Source organism: Lineus longissimus, chromosome 13, assembly GCF_910592395.1.
Source record: "Lineus longissimus chromosome 13, tnLinLong1.2, whole genome shotgun sequence".
NCBI lineage: Eukaryota > Metazoa > Nemertea > Pilidiophora > Heteronemertea > Lineidae > Lineus > Lineus longissimus.
The window spans coordinates 7,589,154-7,611,094 of NC_088320.1; the positions used below are offsets into that span (position 1 = coordinate 7,589,154).

The 21,941-nt window shown below is 40.9% G+C and overlaps 1 protein-coding gene across 7 annotated transcripts in view; it reads right to left on the reverse strand.

Annotated features, from left to right (window-relative positions):
• LOC135497863 (poly(rC)-binding protein 3-like) overlaps nucleotides 1-21,941 on the reverse strand; it is a 210,199-nt gene that overhangs the window by 63,944 nt on the left and 124,314 nt on the right. For 5 of the 7 annotated variants that reach the window (XM_064787842.1, XM_064787843.1, XM_064787835.1 and 2 more), the window contains one exon: nucleotides 18,060-18,095. The gene's annotated coding sequence lies outside the window, so the exon portion shown is untranslated. Of the gene's footprint in view, nucleotides 1-1,628; nucleotides 1,762-9,276; nucleotides 9,366-18,059; nucleotides 18,096-21,941 lie in introns of those variants that run through there. The other 2 variants (XM_064787838.1, XM_064787841.1) reach the window with 2 other exon arrangements.

A 21,941-nucleotide genomic window follows, 5' to 3' on the forward strand; every position in this document is an offset into this window, starting at 1 on the left:
AGCAACAACTTATTCAATAGGGATTCTGACAACTAATGCTACCTCGAACCAACTCATCACCGATGATACACAACAACAAAATGCCTTTTAAATTATCTAAATGGGTGCTCTTTCACATATTCCAATCATTAAAACGACAACTGGCAGATTTTCCTTTGACTTCCTCTCCACGTTTCATGTTCTAATTACGTTCATTAACGAGGGGTTAATACTAATTCATTATCATTACCCGATTAGAGAGAGGAGACACCGACCGTTGAATTTCCCTTCCGACAAATATGGAAAGTGCCATTAACGATAATGAAAGGAAGTGACAGTAGTCACGTCACGCGTAATCGTGGCAAGGAATCCTGTTGAAGTACCAATAACAACGATATGAAACGTCTTAAATATATTACGGAGCTCTGACTTGCGGCTTTTGGAAAATTCATTAAGGTGAAACCTTTCAAGAGTGTTAACCCCTTCAGGAAAGTAATTCAAATTTCACTTCAAACATTGTTTACATGTACACCTTCTAGTCAGTTTGCAGGTTACAGTCCAATTAGGGATGACAATTGTGACTTGGACTGCACTTGCGCTATTTTAGAAGTCCAATCTAGACACTCATGATCAATTGCAAAAGCAAAGGAGATCGCCCAGATCAGTGTGAGCAACAGTGTATGACCGCTGGTGTGGGCAATCTTGGCCTAGCTACTCAACCCACTAGTGTAGCAGAAGGGAACTTGTCGCTTTTGTAAGTGAAGAGTCAGACGAAAAGAGGCCCAAGGGCCTGGTGCTCAGCTGAATTTTTGCCCAAACCAGTAACCAACAGCTTGCCAAACTAAGAGTGGGACATGGCAAAAGGACAAAAATATTATTGATATGGTGAATACCTGTCCATGACAAGCTGATAACATGCGCAAGTATAAGCATGAATCAGGCACCTGGACATGAAAGCCTTCTTCTATCTTCCCGGCTGCCCTTTCTGAATGTCCGCCAATTTGATAAAATCTTGTGAGAAACCAACACAGGTTGAAGACGAAGAGTGCTAGCATGGACTCAAGATCATCCAACAGACAGCACAATCTAAGCTCGACTTCTCCCCCTGTCATGGCCCTCTATCAAGATATGGCCAGTCAGTGCTTAAGATCTCGCATCATGCATATTACTATGTTCAAGGTACCGGCCATTTACCTGGCTTCCTGGCTGTCAAGAGAATATCAAATGTGCTTCAAATCGGCCTATCGACAGGAAATGTCTCCGTGGTAATAACTAAATGATTCGCACACGTAAATAGTAAATCATGCTGATGACAGCAAGAAAGGCTTTTAGTCCGTTTGTCATGTCTAAAAACGTCAAACTCAGTTCAAACTTTAATGCCAGCAGACAAATCTTGCTTTCAGATGATCAGCGGCACTTTGGACAACATCATCTACTGATTTCAAAGTAACTAAATGTTCATGATGAGAACTTAGAAATGGCATGATAGTTAGTCATAGTTTCTTTTGTTTGCAGGAAATACATAGAGTTGCGAGAATGACAAATGAACTAGGGCATTTTCATGGGCGGTGCAAAATGCAAACGTAAAAAAAGCCGGCCACTTCAACAAGTCATTAAATCACCTTTGTGAACACAGATAAATCACCTACTTTTTTTCCACTAAGTGTAGAATCCTGGGTATTTCCTCCAATTCTGTTTAAACCGTAGCTAATGATGGGATTCATAGCTCAATACGTACTACATGTAGATCTCTGTGCTGGCCTATCAGGACTGAGAGTAACACACGTCAGTACTTCACGGAAAGATCTTTCAAACTGATTGAGACGCTGAGAAAACAAAACAGCAAGTCAAGCACCAACATCCCTGTCCGCAAAGTATCAATTTGCACAACAATGTTGCCAAGGATACAGTCGACTGAATAAAACGGAATAGACCTGGCAAGTTTGCCAAAACTATGTGCATGAACAATAAGAGAGAAATGCTACTTCAATGCTAACGTCACACTTGTAAACTCGGCCTTACTTGGAATGGAAGATACTTTAAGAACAAATTGCCATCAGCAAGCCACGCAATTAGTGCATACCTACTTGAGAGGAGAAGCCCTAGGCCTAGATTACTGTAACAGTAGGCCTACCAAACTCGCTTCATCCTAATATACCAAACTCACTTTGCAGTCTTCTACAACTGTGTACAAGTCTTTTAGTCATTCCTAGGGCGCAACATAATTTGCGTCAACAAAGCTACCTGAATACAGTTCCTTTCAACATCAGTCTGCTGGAACAACAGCACATTTGATGACAGAAATATACAGTGATATTCCAAACACGCTTACCATGAAACATACCCTAAAATCAATATTAGAACTCCCCTAATAACTATCAGCATACTGTCTAGGGGAAGACCTGGCAGCTTTTTTGCCGATAGGTGCATGACCCTTTTGGGATAAGCCCGTCCGATAACATTCTCTTTAATATTGCTTGCAACAAAGCTTTTTGCCTTGAGCTAGAACTACGCGATAAGGGACGGTACAAGGTATACTGCCAAAGACCACTTACACAGCCATTATCATTGCAGTTAGGTAGCAAAATTCATCCATTCAAAACTTAAGGAACATCAGCTATCATTCCCTGATTGTGATAGCTTTTAACAAATTAGAGAGAGGGCCTCCGGAGGTAATAGAATGGGTCACAGACAAAACCAATATTTCCGTACTGAACATGTCAACAGGGATCTCTATCTGTTACGTCTGTCATTGTGCCAGCCCTTTTTCTGGTTAAAATGGATTTGGGTCTCTACAACCAAATCTCATAACGCCTGCAAAAAACAGGCCAGCAACTAATGCTGGTATCAAATATCACATTGCTGAGTTGGACACCACTCTTTGGAGGAAAACTACACAACTGAAAAGACCCCAAAACTTATCAAGGCTACATCTATTGGATCAGACGTCTGTCTTACTGATTGGTGGGGCACTGCAGACAAGCTCATAAAAGTCATCACACCACAAAGTACCGCCAACCCCAAGGCCATCAAGATGGCATTCTGCGTTTTTAAAACCACTTGAAAGGATGATTAGACATTTCTGTGAGGTAAGGTGCAGACATGGCTTACATGCACCACCGGGGCAGGTGTCAATGCAAAAACAGGAGATTCTTCAGACTCGAGTTGAGCAGCCAGTTAATTACGGCAGGTGCAGTCCAAGGTTTCTGAAAGGCCTATGCTGTAAGAAGTACCGGGTGCTTTCAATCTATTGGGTAGCCTCACAACCTGTTCCCATGAATTTTAGTTTAAGGAATTGATTTAACGAACTGGAGGTATTGGTTGACTCACCAATCACTGCAACTGTGGAGTGAAATATCTATCACTGCATCCACCTTGAAGGAAAATGGTGTACAGTGACGTCACGTAAAACGTGAAGTGAAGTTTGTTTATTATAGTGTCATCCCTAATGAAAGGGCCAGCCAGCTTTGGCTTATGAGACACTCTTTTCTCCCAAACTATCTCTAATGTCAGGGGCCTGGCGAGAAGGCAGTTTGTACGCAATAACTAGCTGGCGGCTAACCAAGCGGACACATCGGAAAAGAGTTTACCAGCAGGCCTCGAACCTTCGCCCTTCTGTTCACGAGGCGGACGCCTTAACCACTAGGCCATCAAAATCGGTATACAAGATGGCTTCTCCACCTCGGACATTCATTATTGAGCCACTTCAAATTTTATAGTCAATGTATTGATACCGAATTGGAGGTAGGCCTATTGGGGTGTCTCACTATTATGCAGCAAGGGTGGAGCTAAACAACCGGAACTGAGGCAGCTCCCAAGTGTTAGGGGGACCATTTCCCCCACGTTGGGCCAGTTACGTAACAGAACTGCAAGATCTTTCATACCAAGAAATCATAATAATGAAGACTATGGATGGACATAGCCCTCAAGACAACTCAGAAATACCCATAAAGAGGTATAAACCAACCTCAGATGGGACAAACCATTGTCCAGATAGGGGAATACCAAGAAGTGCATGTAATGCAATGCATGAGTACTAGTTACAGGTCACCCCCCCCCCCCCCCCCCCCAATTGGGTCATATCCATTCGCTTGTGGCCTGCAGCACTACCTGTTCAATAAACAAGGACAGACACTATTGTGACAGAGAAATTATTTGGCAAGGTGGGATGTAGCAGCACCTGGCTTCAGGTTATTGTCGTTAAAAAATAGCTCGTTTATAGAAGCCTGACAAAATGTGACAGAGTTCTCCTACAAGGAGCTGATGGCCTTGCCCAAAGGCCATTAGATGCCGTCATGCAATAATTTGATAACCAGTAATTGGAAGAGAAAATATCCGTGGATATTCATTTCCCGGCATTTTCGTTACTGATATTACTTTCCCTGTTTTCATGATATCATGATAGCTGAGGTTCCGGGCATAGTTCCCATCTTTGAATAATTGGTTCGCGTAAAAGTCACCCAAAAGAATTGACGGTGATGTCGAGAATATGAGGGTGTTCATAAAATGTGGAATGGCGTCAATCAAGGGTGGTCGAAAACGACGCCAGTTAACACAATCAGTTTTCCAAAACTTGATACTTTCTATACAGGTAATCTCAGATTATGCCATTTCCATTGGAAAATAGCGCTCTGCCTGAACAGGTCTGGATCTTCTAAAATACAAAGTGAGTGAGTGTATTTTCTACTCACACAAAGTGAGTGTGATGCACTTCAAACAACACACTCATAAAATACACACACAACACACAAAGTGAGCAAGTGTATTTTCGAAAAGACACTCCCACAAGGTGAGTGAGAGCATTTTAGAAATGATTCATAGGCCTGCTATGAAGGAAGGAAAATACGATCAGTGACACTTGTCACTTCTAAATAAGCATGTTTTTCTCGAGCTTTCGCAAGGCATGATGTATGTCGAGCAGTTGAAAGAACCTTGAGCTCCACTTAGAAATGTCTCGGGGGAGCGGCATCAGTTCCAATGAGCATGAGCTGATGGATGCGTTTTTGATGCCTTACCAAGTTGTCTGCCCTTGGAACACGTGCTGGCAAGCCTTACACCTGTCAAGAAACTAATACCTAATGTACGATCTGTTTACAGACGTTTTTGCTCATCTGCTGAACTTGGGTAATAGACAAAAATTAACGGATTGTTTTTACATTTACCTTCATGCAACAAACATTCCTTTCAGAACAAATGCGCTGTCAGTTTTTCCTTGGGGTTCAAAACCTTTGCCACACGGTTGGCAGCTGATGGTGTACCAGCAGGGTACTCAAACAATGATTTCTATTGTTACTGCAGTGATACTGTGCACAATTCAATGTGCGTCAGGAAGGTTACTTCTAAAAGGCAACTCCTTCCAATTCCTTTTTACACGATATGTCAACGTGTGAGGGGTTAAAGTGTGAAGTCGATGACAACCTCCGGCCAACTGTTGAAATTGGGCAACACACCAAATTTGTAATATGGACTGAATTTGGGCACTGCTGTTTTATTACTTTGTAATCGAAGAAAATGACACGACATTGGTCAACAATGAAGAAAGTACCAGATTTAGACTAATTTGAGGTAGAGAAAAATCATTTTTTAAGAACTCTTATGGGCTTCACTCTTAAGGGGCGTGCAGTGAATGGAATTGAGAGGCCTAATTCACTTTGTTATACACTTTGAAAGCAGAAGCAGAGGGTACTTTAGATATATGTTTCAATCAATAAGTAGGCCCCATCCGCCATACTTCCTTACCAAGTTCACTTTACAAGAAACACTTGCAAGGATATTTGTAAACCTATCTGTTCATATCAAGGAGCTTATTTCTTGAATTATTAAAATCAAATACATTTTGCACTTAAAATGAAAGTTTCCATATATTCTTATATAAGTACGGGGTACATAAATCTTCTGAGATAAGGTAGGGCATATGTAATCTAAAGTAGCATTTAAGTAGTCGATTCCAAAGTGTCTTTATCTAGCCCTGGCACATTGTCCTGTTGCATAATGCACACTTCCTTGTAAGTAAGTAGGCCTAAAAGATCTTATTATCAATGTGTGTCTTAGCCTAAATGAACCAGTGTTATCTATCATGTGATATGTAAACTCATTATGACAAACACACCATACATTTTCAACAGAGATTCATATTTACTTCCCGCTACCCTTAAGCATACACCCACTTTTGACTCGCTATCAAGACAAACATTATGGGCCAAATTCATAAAGGGCGTTTAAGGGTTAGACATGTACAACTTCTCTCATCAGTTTCAGGGCCTATTCATATTCTGTGAAGATTTACATGAAGGGCCTGAATCTATCTATTCAGTAGTTAAACGCTGTTTTAAGCTAAACACCCTTTATGAATTTGGCCCTATGTTTTTCTGATGCATCAATTTCTCTGATACCGGCCGTGGTGCGGTGATTGTATTGCCTGTGTGAAATTCACTTAAAGAGGGTTATGCTGGTAATTGTTCTCCACATATCTATTTTTCCCAGGTATTTCTCTTGAGGCAGTACAAGCCTGTTTATTGTTGGACATGAAGTGTTGGTTCAGACATGAGACCTTAGACAAGGATCAAGGCCACGCCGAAATAACTCATTCCTCAATGCCAGCTACCTGCGGGGGTTTGGTAAATGAACGTGTCGTAGCTAGCATCTCGTAAATCATTGGTACTTCCAGATAACAAACGAAAATTATGTTCATCCCATAGTACACCCTCCATTCTCAAAGGCCTCATCACAAGATAGTAATGTTTGTTATGTGTCTGGCCTCATTTTCCAATATCAAAGGGCTTATAGTGAACATTTGCCATCAAATTGGTACCGAGTAGTCCTTGGTATAGCAACCAAAGACTATTCGGTACCAACTCGATGGCAACCAAGGACTACTCGGTACGAATTTGATAGCAAGTGTTCACTATAAGCCCTTTGTTGATATTAGAAATTGATATCTCACTGTACATGTATAGGTTCATTGTCATTGTTTGTTTCATCAAGAAAACTTGAATGGACCTCAAATTCCAAAACCATTGGCTGAGTTTGCAAGTTTTGGGTCCTCATTTTTTAGTCTAAAGAAGCAGTCTTCTTAAAATTCCTAAAGCATCAACTCATCTACTGAAGAAGATTGAACAGTGTATGCGTTGACAATCTTAGACAAGGCACTTCACCAACACTTGTGCTATGCTATATTTTTGCAATTACATGTAGTTTAGGATCCATATGAAGTGGATATCCATGTTAATGGGTAAAATTGGTGAAATATAGATTAGGACACCTTGGCATAACTTGAGGATTGTGCAGCCTTGGTAAAGATGTAACAACTGAGCATGCTAATTTCAGGTTAAGCTTTAGGATTAGCTACTTAAGCTAAGGTTGAGCTATCCTAAGCTTGGGAACTTAATTACAGGTACTTGGGTTAAGTTGTGGACATACACTTCTGTTGCTAGCAATACCCTCTGTCCAGTTTGGTCAGCATCTATCCACTTCGCATTTTTATTCATCAACGGTGGGTCTTTGTTACAATTTGCAGCAAAGACAGGAACAATTGATTCCCTGATCATATGAGTTCAGATTACCAAACCATCTTCAGAGGTCAGAAATACTCACTGCCCGCCACGATCAAACACAAAACAAATAGACCAGCAGTCAGCGGATCTTTCAATTGATTTCATTCCTCCTTGGAAGCAACATCTTCTATATTGGTTGCCCTCTCAACATATTGGTTTCCCAGTTATCAGAAATAAAGGGATATCTTCCGGTATTATAACCGATCAACGATTCATCACAGGTTCAAATGTCTGAGAGATTATTTTCAAACATATCAACACCAGTTTTGATATCATTGTGGTAACAAATATCAGGTTTAAAGTACAGTGGAAGCTCCCTTAGCAGACACCTCTGTATTAAGGACAACCTCCCTTCTAAGAACACTAGTTCTACTAAGGACAACCTCTCTTCTAAGAACACTAGTTCTACTAAGGACAACCTCTCTTCTAAGAACACTAGTTCTACTAAGGACAACCTCTCTATTAAGGACATTAGTTTTGGTGCCAAATTGGTTGTTTCCATTCAATTCGTCCTCTCTAATCGGAACACCTCTCTATTAAGGACAGCTGCACTTCTCAGTCCTAAGGGTGTCCTTAATAGAGAGGTTTACATGCACTGTAATTGCAAGCTGAGAGAGCATCGTACAACCTCTTGATGAAGGCAATATCTCTGCCTCTCCACTCCGCACCAATTTAACAATATTGGGTTTTTTCTGGGACATCATCAATGTTATTAAAGGACTAACCTGCTAATAGTAATAATTCATCATGAAACACAAACGAGTGATAACTTCGGAGTGTTATTCATGTGATGAGCACCGAGAAACTATTAGCTCTTGCTTTCAGCCCTAATTAAACAGAAAATAACATATATTTGATCCAGGTAATAAAAACTCATATTTACACCTCCCCGAGGTGTTGCTTAGGGATGCACAACTCTTAGATAACATGACATCTGTTATCTCAAGGTGTGATAGCAAGTTATATACACTGATAACATTCATGTATGAATAGGTTTAAACTTGTAAGAAAGGAGGCACACAACTTGTTTGTTTTCTTCAGGTACATTTGTCTGTTTGTAGCTTTTTTCGAAACATAACTCCTTTCAAACGCCTACTTCGTCTGTACAAAAGAAAATTTAACACAAATTTGAAAATTTCAAATTGTGTAAATATGCACCGATGACAAATTTCAACCATGGTAATGAGTAGACTGATACACAAACACTATAAATACTAAGTTTCTGCAAATCCATAAGCATAATAAGTACACCTGTATTTCTATTTTCCTGAGCCATCAGTATTAAATACAATGAAAGAGAATGCAGGACCCCTTTGTAAGCAAAACAGGTTCAGCAGCTTGGTAAACTTGCCAAATATTTTTTTCAGGGAATCCTTTTTAACTGTCGACATACACAATTCCCAAGATGCGCAGAGTATACAACACCGATATAAAGTTTCAAACTCCAATCACACTTCACATAGGCCTAACTATTTAAATGGTAATTGCATATCAAGAGATCATTTCCCTCTGCCGATATATATCATCTGCAAAAAACTTTACGCAAAATGATGAAGGCATTTAGAAATGCTGACAGCAACTCTGTACAGCGCATCTACACGTTCGATTGTGTGTAATTGCATGTAAACGAATACGGTGCACATGTGTTCAGGTTAGCTTACCTGAGAAACAGAAAGAATGACACACAATCGAAAGAACAACTGCTAATTAACAATACATTACACTAATTACAAGTCGAACATACCTAAAATCCTGAATTTCCAAATCTACGAATTCGATTTTGACCAGTTTTTATCCAACTTGATTCGACTCGTCCGTGTTATCTCAACTGACTTATGCCCTGAACTGGTGAATCTACACTGAATATGATAACGCGCATATGATTATTAATAGGTCACAGAGGTCAAGGGTTTCCTGATCAGTGCTGATAGGGCGGATCACGTGATTGGCTGTTGAGATCCACTTGACTTGCGAAGTTGGCTTTGATTTGTGGGGTGGGCTGAGTAGTGGGGCTTGATTAAAGGGGGTGGGGGGGGCTATTATTTGTTATGATTTTTATTCTTCCCAAAATATTTGAAAGCTTTCAATCTGCATGTTGTGGCTGTTGGATGGGTAGAACAGCTAGAGGGGGGGCCTGAAGGGAGCAAATGCCCCCAAGGGCTCATCAAAAACATGTTTTCCGTGCAGACTTTGGGTGATTTTCAGATCGATGGAGGGCAAAAGAGGTATTTTGATAATAATGTGAACCTGTCTATTAAAGACACCCTTGGGAATGAGAGTCGCTCTCCTTAAAGAGAAGTGTCCTGAATACAGAGGTCAAATTGTGTGAAATTGACTAATACGGGACCAAAATCAATGTCCTTACCAGAGAGGATGTCCCGCTAAGAGAGGTGTCGGTAAGATTCCATCTGTCAAAGGGTGGTCTATTGAAATCTTGGTGGCTAAAAACCAGATGACCTGATATTACCAAGATCATCTGATAGAATCAAATGAACCACCAGTTGATATGTGCGTATCAAAGACTTCATTTTCCTAATAGACTTGTTCCTTGAATTGCAAACAAACTTAGGCCTAGTTAAGATGTTTCGTCTAGACTATGCTAACATCGAAGTTTCATCTAGCCCTAATTAAACAAAATTTGATGAGTTCGGATTAGTATCTCGCAGGGGTAGGGTGACAGATTGAAATACAATGTTGACGATTTGCCCCAGATACTAAAGTTCCTGGTCATGTAAATAACCATCCTGTTGCCATTCTAAACAACAATTACTAATCCATGTATGATAGAGATGATATAGACTACATTTCGAGACGGGCATGCCAATTGGGAAACAGCATCTCTGGAATGTCTACCCAGCAAAGTGCTGACTTTGGAAAAGTTCCTGAGGCCATAGACCATGCCATCAGGTCAATGTACTTTGAAGGGGAATTTGGACCCAGCGCTTTAGCCTGCTTATTTCTACAATTTTTTCTCGGGCGGGGAATATGCACATTCTCATTTCATGTTTATAAGTCCAGCGCAGATCAATTATCCTGATCCGTCCTGATGAACATGTGAACAATAGGGCCCGCAAAAGGTTTCCATTCAAAAACTCGTGCAAGACCTGATGACACATTATTACTTTGACTTTACCCTCTTTATTTCCGTCACTGAATGAGTGAAGTCGTGTCTACTCGATTCTGATTGGCTACCAATCACAAGATGATGGCCGCCTCATCTCACAAGCTTCATTAACCAAATTGCGGTCAGTGGGTTAATTCATCCTCATTTCTAATTAGCGAATAGTAATTATATTTCACAGTGGTTTTGGTAACGAATCAACCAGATGATTCGGAAAAGGAACGGCACAGATAAGCCCCCCCCCCCCTTTAATAATCTCCACCCTGAATTCATCTTAAATATGAGGAAGTTAGTTTCATCTTAGTCTAAGCTTTAATAATGATCGGCCACTGTAAATTCTTCCAATTTTGATAAAACTTCAACAGTTTTAATCTGGGGTGAATTAAGACAATGCTCCATTGGTTACAAATTGCATTTTAATGTTTTAAAACATTTTGTTCTTGTTTGAACGCAATTGGAAAAAAACTTAAATTCAATTACGAATTTCAAATTTTCAATGAACGGCTACATCCCTTTAAGGCTGCAACATTGGAATCAGCGCATGGCATCAGGTGGTTAGACCCGGTCACCCGAGAAAAAACAATTTCTGGAAAAATTTCTCAACGCGGTCGAAATGGTAAAAGGAGGCTGCGTACAACAGCTCTGATGATTACGATAGCACCTGCTCTCCAGTGAGCAATGATTTCGTGAGGAGACAACATTGCTATTTGAATATTCTTGGCAAAGAGCCTCATAGCCTAATAGTTAACACTGATGGTCACCACACAGAAAGGACCGGGTTCGATCCCTGGGTGAACCCAAGATAATATATCTGGACGAACCTGTGCGGCTTTCAAAGAACTAAAATTCCCGACTCTTCACCGTCATTGGAATGAGATGTGAAACCAAGGTTCCTTGTATCTGGTGTCTAGGCCAGGGCAAGAAAAAGACAGCATCAAGTGAGAAACATGAGTAGCTTGTGTGGACCCTACCTCTGGCCAAGGACAAAGTCACGTGGCCAATAGATCGAACTGGCGCCTGACAGAGAGGCACATAACAACACAACTCTTGCCGTTTGTTCCAAGATTATGATGACCTTGACCATATGATGACCCGTACCATATCAATGACCAATCAAAACATCATCAGGTGGCGCAGGAAAACGTGAGCGCAGTAACAATATTTTGTCTTGCTACGCACTCGAAGAGATCTTCTCCAGCGCAATGCCAGAAACTACACACGTGTACATGTACCTACAACTGCTTTCAGGACATGTTTCACTTAGGAGCCTCCTTTGAATTTGTGTCCTTCGAAGTTGTTGCAACGGCAGTGGTTTCTGAACAACAGAAATAGAGGGTTTTTGAGCTCTCAGAGATAATGTTTTTTTTAGCTCTTGGAAATTAAGCGCTAGTATTTTTCAACTACAGAGCACAGGCCACCGAGTCTAGTGAGGGGTCAAACATTGTTAATGGGTTTAGGCAGAAGAGGGAGCAAGAAATCCACAGAGGTCTCAAATTACAGGACCTCTGTGGATCCCTTCTCCTTCTTCTACCTTTAACCCTTTATCAACATATTTTAACCCCTTACTGACCCTTGATCCAGTGGCCTGTGTACAGAGGAACCTCTCTATCAAGGACACGCCCTTGGGACTGACAAATGCTGTCCTTAAATGAGAGGTGTCCTGATTACAGAGGTAAAACTCAATGGAATGGACCAAATGCAATAACAATAATAGAGAGAGTGTCCTTAGAGAGGGTGTCCTTATCAAAGAGGGCATCCTTAGTAGGGATGGTGTCCTTGATAAGGGGAGTGTTCTTATTTAGGCAGGTGTCCTTAATAGAGGGTGTGTCCTTATTAAAGAGTGTGTCCTTAATAGAGAGGTATCCACTGTGCGAGGTCCCAGTGTAGTCACAATCATCAGAATCAAAGGTGCCGAGCTCACCACCACAACCCACTCAAGTCACGACATAGCCTCCTGCAATCTGGGGGAAATCGGCGTCCACGATCTTGCTGTGATTCAACAAGGAGAGCGGAACAATCGTGTATGGCTTCATCCGGCTTCATCGGAGACCGCCGAGATATGTTTAAATCTATTTGTCAGATCAATAAGGATTAGGATTAGCGCAGTTTGATCTGTTCAGGCAATTACACTGCGAGGAGGTGCACTACAGACCAACAATTGATGTCACCACGGAAGGTTCACTGCAGCCAAATGATAAAGAAGTGCTCAGTTAACCCTTGAGATGCAAAGATCGAGCTTTGAACTGAACTGAGACAGATCCGAGGTTGAATTATCCAAATTTACAAAGCCTAACACAGTTGTATCGTTCTACTGTTGCTTCAGAAAGATTCATTTTGGATGACGTCATTGACTAGGGCATTTGAGGTACATGTATCTAGGGGCAGATCGAAAATGGTTAACCCTTGATAGGTAAGACAGAGAGCTTCAAAATAAAATCAGACAGAACAATCAGTGGTTTAAAGGAGTAACCAGAAGCCGCTCACTTGAACTCGTCCAGTAGGGGAACCAAGCAGTTACTCGGCCGGGAGTCGAACCCACGACCTCTTGATCACGAGGCTGACTCTCTTCCACTGCGGTACCTCTACTCTGCCACTGGCGAGCACCCACGTCACAGTAGCATCATCGACGCAGAACAACACAAGAATCGAGTGAAAAACACCACACCATCTCTCAGCGCGATAATATCCCCCTGGGAGAAGGTGCCTGTGTGCGGCGGGACTTCACTCGAATCGCTCGCCAACGGGGCGACTTTGTAGTCAAAAACAGACGATTGAATATGAGATTTGGTGGTGAATGGTTAGATGTGATAATGAGAGATGAGCGATGTCCTGGGGTCAGTGCGAGCTTCTTCACGACTCGTTGGGGCTTGGCAATATCTGGTGATCTGCTGGTGAAAGGTACAACCTATCTTCTATCTCTCAATAGGAGATGCGGCCACATTGACGAGTCAGCGAGTCTTGTCGATTGCATCAGTGGATTTTATTCTTTCCAAAGAAGAATTGAACTGTCATTCAAACTTGGTTCTGTGAGCCACAAAATTTGCACGCGCGTTTCATTTCCATGGACTTTGCTATAAAAATCATGAATATATTATTTGATTAGAGTAACCAATCCACCATACATATATATATAATGTCAAAAATTAAAATTTTCAAAGGTGAAGAATTTTATAGGTTTACAGGCCAAATCATCATTCTGAGGTGAGCCCGCCATTTTATTAATGAGGTAAAAGGAAATCAGATCAGACCAAAATTTGCTGTCAGAGGTCATCTGACCTAGGGGGTCATGCATAAAACTTCCAAGCTCATAGTCCTGCCAGTTAAGAAACATGCCACAGTTACACTCAAATATCAAATTTACGCCATTTGACCTCTGTGAGCTTGAAAAGTAGGTCAAATCAAAAACACGTATGATATGTGATATATCCATGCTAGGAGTACCTACCATAAAAATGTCATCAAAAACAAATCACTAATAATTGAGATATCACACTATTTATGTTTTCAGTTTTGGCCCCCTGGTAGCCAAGTCATGAGACAGACCGGACCGAAATTCAGTGTCAAAGGTCATCTGACCTAGGGGGACATGCATACAAACTTTTGAGTCCATAGCCCTATCGGTTAAGAAACGTGCCACTGTTTTTGAAATGGGATACGATGGACGACGACGACGATGACGACGGACGACAGACACTGCGGTGTTGTATAGACTCACCGTACCGGTGAGCCAAAAATGTAAGGGAAAGCATCTGTCAGTGTCTGATTGGCCAGGCCCGAGCAGAAGAATGCATGTATATCAAAAGCTTAAAACCCGAATAAAACCTATAGACAGGGTGGGGGGGGGGGGGGGGGCAGTCGATTCTGTGGGTGTGAAGGGCAAAACTCCCCAATTTGGCAACCTCTCACAAAACCGGGATCATTGCCAGACTGTTGAGCTACTGAAGACTACCAAACCAAGAGCAGCCTTGGCCGTATTACGAAAACTTGACAGCCTACAACTTGAGAGTTTTCTTTCCATCATTTAAACAAATGTTATCCTTTACCACAAAGTGCTTTGGAAATGTCATATCAAGGTGCAACCCAGGTGTGAAAATGTTGTTCTAATTCATATAGGGTTCGGATTACAAGAAGTTTATTTATCTTTTAATTGTTGTCAAAAAACTCTTTAGAAACCTCACTAGCACAAAAAAAGTGATGTTGTTACACATAACACATGCTGTATGCTAATACCTGGATGCGAGGTTTAAATTTACTCGGCCATTTGCCAGGACTATTCCGCTGCAATTTGACACCAAGTAGAAAGAAAACAGCAATTTTCAAGAAATTATAAACAAGGGCAAAAAAATATGAGATATCATTTAAGACAGCCATCCAGTTGAGTTGATTTGCAGCAATACCGTATACCTGTTGGGAGTCTCAAGATACCAATATCATCATCACATAAAGTACGTCATTTTCCCCTGCTTTTGTGGGTAGAATACACTATTTCTCCCTGCTATTGTGGTAAAGTACATCTACAGGATTTTCCCTCTACTATTGTGGGTAAAGAATTTCATTTCTCCCTGCTATTGCGGGTAAAGTACATGTACAGGATTTTCCCCTGCTATTGTGGGTAAATAATTTCGTTTTTCCCTGCTATTGTGGGTAAAGTACATGTACAGGATTTTCGCCTGCTATTGTGGGTAAATAATTTCGTTTTTCCCTGTTATTGTGGTAAAGTACATGTACAAGATTTTCCCTTGCTATTGTGGGTGAAGCAAATATACAGCATTTCTTCCTGCTATTGTGGGTAAAATAGAACAAAGTCAGCATTATGACACTTCTATGCCTAACACAATTTCAAATCCATCACAGGTTGAAAATTTCACAACTTCTAATTGAATAATGTTTTCTGAAATCAGCAAATCCACGGAAGGGTTGACGCCGCGGCATAATCTGCTTTCAGTTTCGATCAGCGTCAACAGTGGTTGGATCGTCGATGCACTAACCTCGTCCGCTATAAAGAGATGCCTGGCGTATCGGAAGGAAACACTCGCCAGTTTATCAATGGATTATAAAGATTAATGTCACGCGTGGCAGGGACAGTCGAGTTGTAGTCCGGCGACATCAGGACAGGCGATCGGACTGGCAGACATAACAGTGGATTACTATAAACCACCCAATGTTCATGCCCATTTATTTTTGTGATGCGCAAAGATGTTATTATGGAGAATGATGAAATTTTACAAGTTTTCTCCGATTAAGACCAATATTTTCACAGTTTTCATTGAGAAGAAGTCATTATGAATTATGAAATTTTAAAACGTTTTCTCCGATAAGACTAATACTTTCACAGTTTTCATTGAGAAGAAGGCATTATGAATTATGAAATTTTAAAACGTTTTCTCCGATTAAGACCAATATTTTCAGTTTTCATTTAGAAGAAGTCATTACGAATTATGAAATTTTAAAACGTTTTCTCCGATAAGACTAATATTTTCACAGTTTTCATTTAGAAGAAGGCATTATGAGTTATGAAATTTTACAAGTTTTCTCCGATTAAGACCAATATTTTCACAGTTTTCATTTAGGAGAAGTCATTACGAATTATGAAATTTTAAAACGTTTTCTCTGATAAGACTAATATTTTCACAGTTTTCATTTAGAAGAAGTCATTACGAATTATGAAATTTTAAAACGTTTTCTCCGATAAGACTAATAGTTTCACAGTTTTCACTTAGAAGAAGTCATCACGAATGATGAAATTTTAAAAGTTTTCTCAAAGAGACCAACAGTTTCACAATTTTCATAGAAGAAGTCATTAGAATAACGAATACAACAGAACCTCTTTATTATCGACACCCTCCAGACTTACAAGTCTGTCCATAACAGACAGGTGTCCGGACTAGAGAGGTTAAACTGAGTGGAAACAACTACTCTGGGACCAAAACTAGTGTCTTGATAGACAGGCTGTCCACAATAGAGAGGTGTCCGCTAAGGGAGGTGCCACTGTCACATAACATTAAGAGATTTAGGCAATATCGTTACCAGTTGATAAGACATCACTTGGCAAGTAATCTTTGAAGAAACCGTCTCACAGTGTTTATCTTTACCTATACCCACGATTACATGATGCACTTCGGGCCTCGATGCAACAATGAAGAAATATGCATATCCCCTCGCTACAGAAAAGTCATCTCTTCTTAATTAGTTGATGTATTGTTCTTAATTACTCTCAGAAGTCTTTCAAGTACGCCCACGGCCTACGAACACCAGCGAAGAAATTTCTAAAAATCGTCCAACTCCACAATGCAATCATATTCAACCAGCGAAAACACGTTTCATGATGTGTTGAAATTCCAATCATGAATGCCTCGTGGTCTGACATCGCCGGAGGACGTGATTACCGCAGAAATGACGCAGAGTTCGACACTCATTTCGGCATTTCTATCACTGTCAAATTGTCAATTAGGTAGTTTCTGGAGGCAGTTCTTGCAGTGTGATGAGGAGGGAGTGAGTGAAATGGTCAATGCCAAAAAGATGATGGAGGACTTTTTCCTATGATGAATGTAAATTTGAATGAAATGGAATGACACATTTTTGGGGTAGAGTAGAGGGGCTCTACAAGTCCTCACAAGTTTAGAACCTTCTAGATCAAATAGAAACGAAACGCGCCACCAATCGGTGATTTAGTGAACTTTGACCTCTGTGATCTTGAAAAGTAGGTCAAATCAAAAACCCGGGTGATATGTCATTTAACCTTATTAGATACACCCACCATAAAATTGTTGTCACTCTACGTACAACACCATTAGCTTCAAAAAGGCAAAAAACAATTTCCAAGATGGCCACCTGGAGGCCAGAAAGTAGGTCATATCGCGAAAAAGAAAAACAAGTCTGGGCATATTGCCCAAAGCTACCATCACATCAAGTTTTAGACATCCAGCCCTAGTGGTGACGAAACGTGCTCCGCTAACGAACGACGACGACGGACGACGACGACAGACGACGGACGCCACGGTGTCGTATAAGCTCCCCAGAGGTGAGCTAAAAAGAAACTAGTCCTGACAATTCAAATCATGCTGGCCATTAAGCTGCATAACTAGGCACTTGAAATTTAACAAAGGCCGTCATAAATGATGCATCTTCTGAAACTGAAGTGACCTTAAAGGAGGAGGTGTGTCGTTTACTGCTAAACTGGTGAAACTGTGGTTCCGGGTTCCCGTTTTGGTTCAGGATCTGACAGTTAGGCTACAGATTCGAAAGAATCCAAAAACAGTTGCTAGAATGTTCTGATGCATCCAAGGATCACCCTCATTACAAGGACACTTTAAATGTCCATAAACCAATAATTTGCCAACTCCTCCTTTAAACCAATTCCATTTAACAATTCTGCATAACAATTATTATCAAAGGTGTTTACTCACCAGAATTGATCTTTATTCAAATCACAATGGAAGACCCTGAAATGACGGCAAAGAAAGACGATAAGAAAATATGAACATTTCTTGCTAAAGAATTATTTTTGATGTGTCATGTAAAGAGGGAGCTGTGAAAAGTAGAGTGGAACCTCTCCATCAAGGACACACACAAGACAGACCACTGCTGTATCTAATAGAGAGGTGTCAACGCCAACACTCTCGGGCTGCGATAGCTGTGTGGAGCTTTCACACTGGTTGCGCGCATATCACCGAGTTCTAAGAACTGTATAGTCCCAGTCACAATTGACATACCCTCTACTTCGCGCAAGCGTAACACACGTTACGCGAAACATACAGCGATCTGATTTTGCAAAAGGTACACAATCTATGTAGGTTACACAGATTGTGGTCGAAACAATCATATGAACTTTGTTGCTTGTACATTGCACACCACATATGCGAATTTAGGATTTTGCCCCGAACCTGAAAGCCTGGTTACTCCCATTCTCATTTTTTCTCCTGATCCAATTGAACCATTATGAATCATTGCTCATAGAGTTGAGACCATTGCATCTGCTGAGCAATTATTAACACATAAAATGAAGATTTTTACCTGTAACTGCAGATGAAGACGAGTGGAAGAAGCATCTAGATTACACAGATTTCCATCACCTTATTGCACTTGTAACATATGTTGCATGTACAGGTAAATTAGAACAAGTTAGGCTAAACAATTGATTTCTTCATTTCCTGTCACATACTTCAATGGGATGTTTCAGGTTTGGTATTCAGATCCGGGGCCCTGTCAGCTTCATTCTTATCTCATTTTTTCAGAACAGCCGACAGTAAAACGTTCATGATAAAAAAAATTCAGAAATTTTCCAATGCATTTTTTCAGCCTCAAAATGGCAAAACTGGATACAAGTATATATCATTTTGCGATAAAAGACTCTTTGAATTGGCCAATAACGAGTGCCGAGTTGCAATCATGAAATTCAGGGCAGACAAGCCATCTGGGTTGAGAGGTCGACCTGGTATTATCGGGAGTAACCTCGAGCATCTACCGACAGGCCGAATTCCAGGGAAGTTATTTCCACCTGATCTCCCTGAATGCTTGCAGGAAGGGCTGGATGAAAGGCATGGGGCAGGAGGTACACAGCATGAAGGACCCTCGGTAACCACCCCTGGCCGATTTCCAGGCAACAATTAGTGATATTCAAAGGATCATGGATGTGTTGATGGGATAGGAAATATTTACCTGCAAGTTGATCAATAACATTAAGAGGGGAGAGAAGAGGGGGATGCAAACATAACACAGAGTATGTTTGTCTCTTTTTCGCTCATCGCAAGAATTGGCAACAAGAATTTGTGAATGCTCCAAACAGCAATCAATATAAATCTTAAAGGGACAATATAGGCAGCAGCTAGGCAGGCAATATAAAGTTACAAGAAGTCGCCAATAGGGGTCTCTCACATCTCACAGTACGTCGAAATGATTCACCCATGTACGTGGAATGTATTTAGTGCTCAGTCTGACACGACCAGGGGGCCTTACTGTGTATACTAGTCACTTGAAGATGGCCAAATTAGCCTCTCTGCTCCTGCCTACAGTCCCCCTTTAATTGGAGAATTTGAAGAGCTTCCTTGCAAAACGAGATATCCAGTTACGCCATTTTGAAAATGCACTGGAAAATTGTGGTCATTTTTTATCATGAAAGTTTTACTGTTGACCTGAATGCTCTGAGATTTGTCGGACCGATCGGTCATTATATGGGCAATGCTGTAGTTGATCAGCTTCAACTATAAATGCAGACGCACAATCTTTTTCTTCCTCATCGCAGTTATGAGTGTCACCGGTTCCTGCAGGAAAAAAAGGTATTTTCCTGGGCAAAAGTGCCAACAATGAGCCAAGTTGATGTGCTCTCGAGTGAAAACTGAGATGGTCCTATCGCGAAAGTTTCTCATATTTTTCACATTGAAATGAAACAGCGATTTTCTTCTTCCCCGATGGCAAATTCCGCCATGCAAGCTTAGCAAGATTATGGTCAAGAGTTATGCTAACTCATGAAGATTATCGCAGAAATGCTAGGATCTATTGAATCAATACTGGATGAATACAGACAGAATCCCAAGCTTTTCAACCACTTAATCTGCCTGGGGTGCCAAGCTCAACCAGGTGGTAACAAAAACCGCCAACCTAAAGTAGGGCACCAAGTAACTCACACCAACTCACATCACCCCCTCCCCCCCGAAAATCTTTTTGAGTTCTTGTTAGCTAGCACGTCAGTCGTACATTTTGCCTTTAAAAAATTATAGTCCAAATCACAATTGACATTCCTTAAATTGTGTCTGTAGCACATATGTACGACTTTTACTTTGGGGTTCTTCATTGGCCTTATTTATTATCATACGCCAGGAGTATATCAAGCTCTTGTCAGCATACTTGATCATGTATCTGACCTCCCCCCCCCTTCAGCAGCTGTTTCTGACGAGGCTTAGTGAACTCAGCAATGAGAGTAGGAGGGCAGATCAGGTAAAGGGGTTCAGGGTAGGCAGCAGGGGTTTAACCAAGATTAATAGGGATTCCTGTGATTGACACATACTTTACTGGAAACACTAAATTACTCAGGCGCAACAGAAAAAGCGCTTGGAAAGTAACTGTAGGAGAAGGCAAGCATTAGTAGGCAAAAATATGTTAGACTGAGTAACATGATACAGTTTCTGGGAATGATTGGTCGTGGACTTGAGCACTGACGATCAATCTTTAAAGAGAGTGTACAGAAGCCATGCAAGCCCTTAAAGCTTACAGGCCAAATATACATTCCCGTCGGCTGAATATACCTCTGTATATATGTCTCAGAAAAACGAGTTTTTCATGCAGATCTTGCCCCCCCCCCCCCCATGGGGCTTAAAGATGCAGCAATCCATTGACAGGAACGCTGCAAAAGTGCTGGCTTGCGAGCAATTCATCCGACCCGTTCTTTAAGGGGAATTTTTCCTGATGTTGAAGTGTGTAAAAAACCTATTTTTCAAAGTAATTGAAAAGTAAACTAACGATACAAGTCAGATCTTGTCTGAACTTTCTTGGACCGCCTGCAGCACGACGGGTTAAATTCACGGTAAATTACCACCGTGCGAATTGAACATTTGCCATTTTGCAACCTCGGTGCAAACGTAATACTATAAAGCTTAAATAATTTTGTGATATTACGACCGAGTTAGAAAACCGTGCACTTGCCCTCGGCACGGAGGCAATCACTTGGAATGTTGCCATTTGTTTTTTATACTTGATTAAATTGAAAACTTTGTGATTGCTTCCTTATTCCATTTGAGCACGTCACAAAGAATTTACTCCAGGTGTACAGTGGAACCTCTCTTAGTGGACACCTCTCTTTTAAGGACACCCTCTCTATTAAGGACACTAGTTCTAGTCCCAAATTGGTCTGTATCCATTCAATTTGACCTCTCAAATCAGGACACCTCTCTATTAAGGATACTAGTTTTAGTCCCAAATTGGTTCTTTCCATTCAATTTGACCTCTCAAATCAGGACACCTCTCTATTAAGGATACTATTTCTAGTCCCAAATTGATTCTTGCCATTCAATTTGACCTCTCTAATCAGGACACCTCTCTATTAAGGACACCCTCTCCCTCTCTTGATTGCCATTTCCTATATAGATTTTTTCACGAAATATTTGCCTGATTGCCAACCAGTAAATCCCACACCTATTTATCAAAGACTAATACCTGGCCGTATCTGAATCTTAACACTCAATTATGTCAAGATAGTTTATAGAACCTACTAATCTACCAATGGAGAAAATTGCTCCAGAACCGGTGTGGTTTTCTCCCCGTAAATTGCCAGCTAATATAATTATCGACTTTCT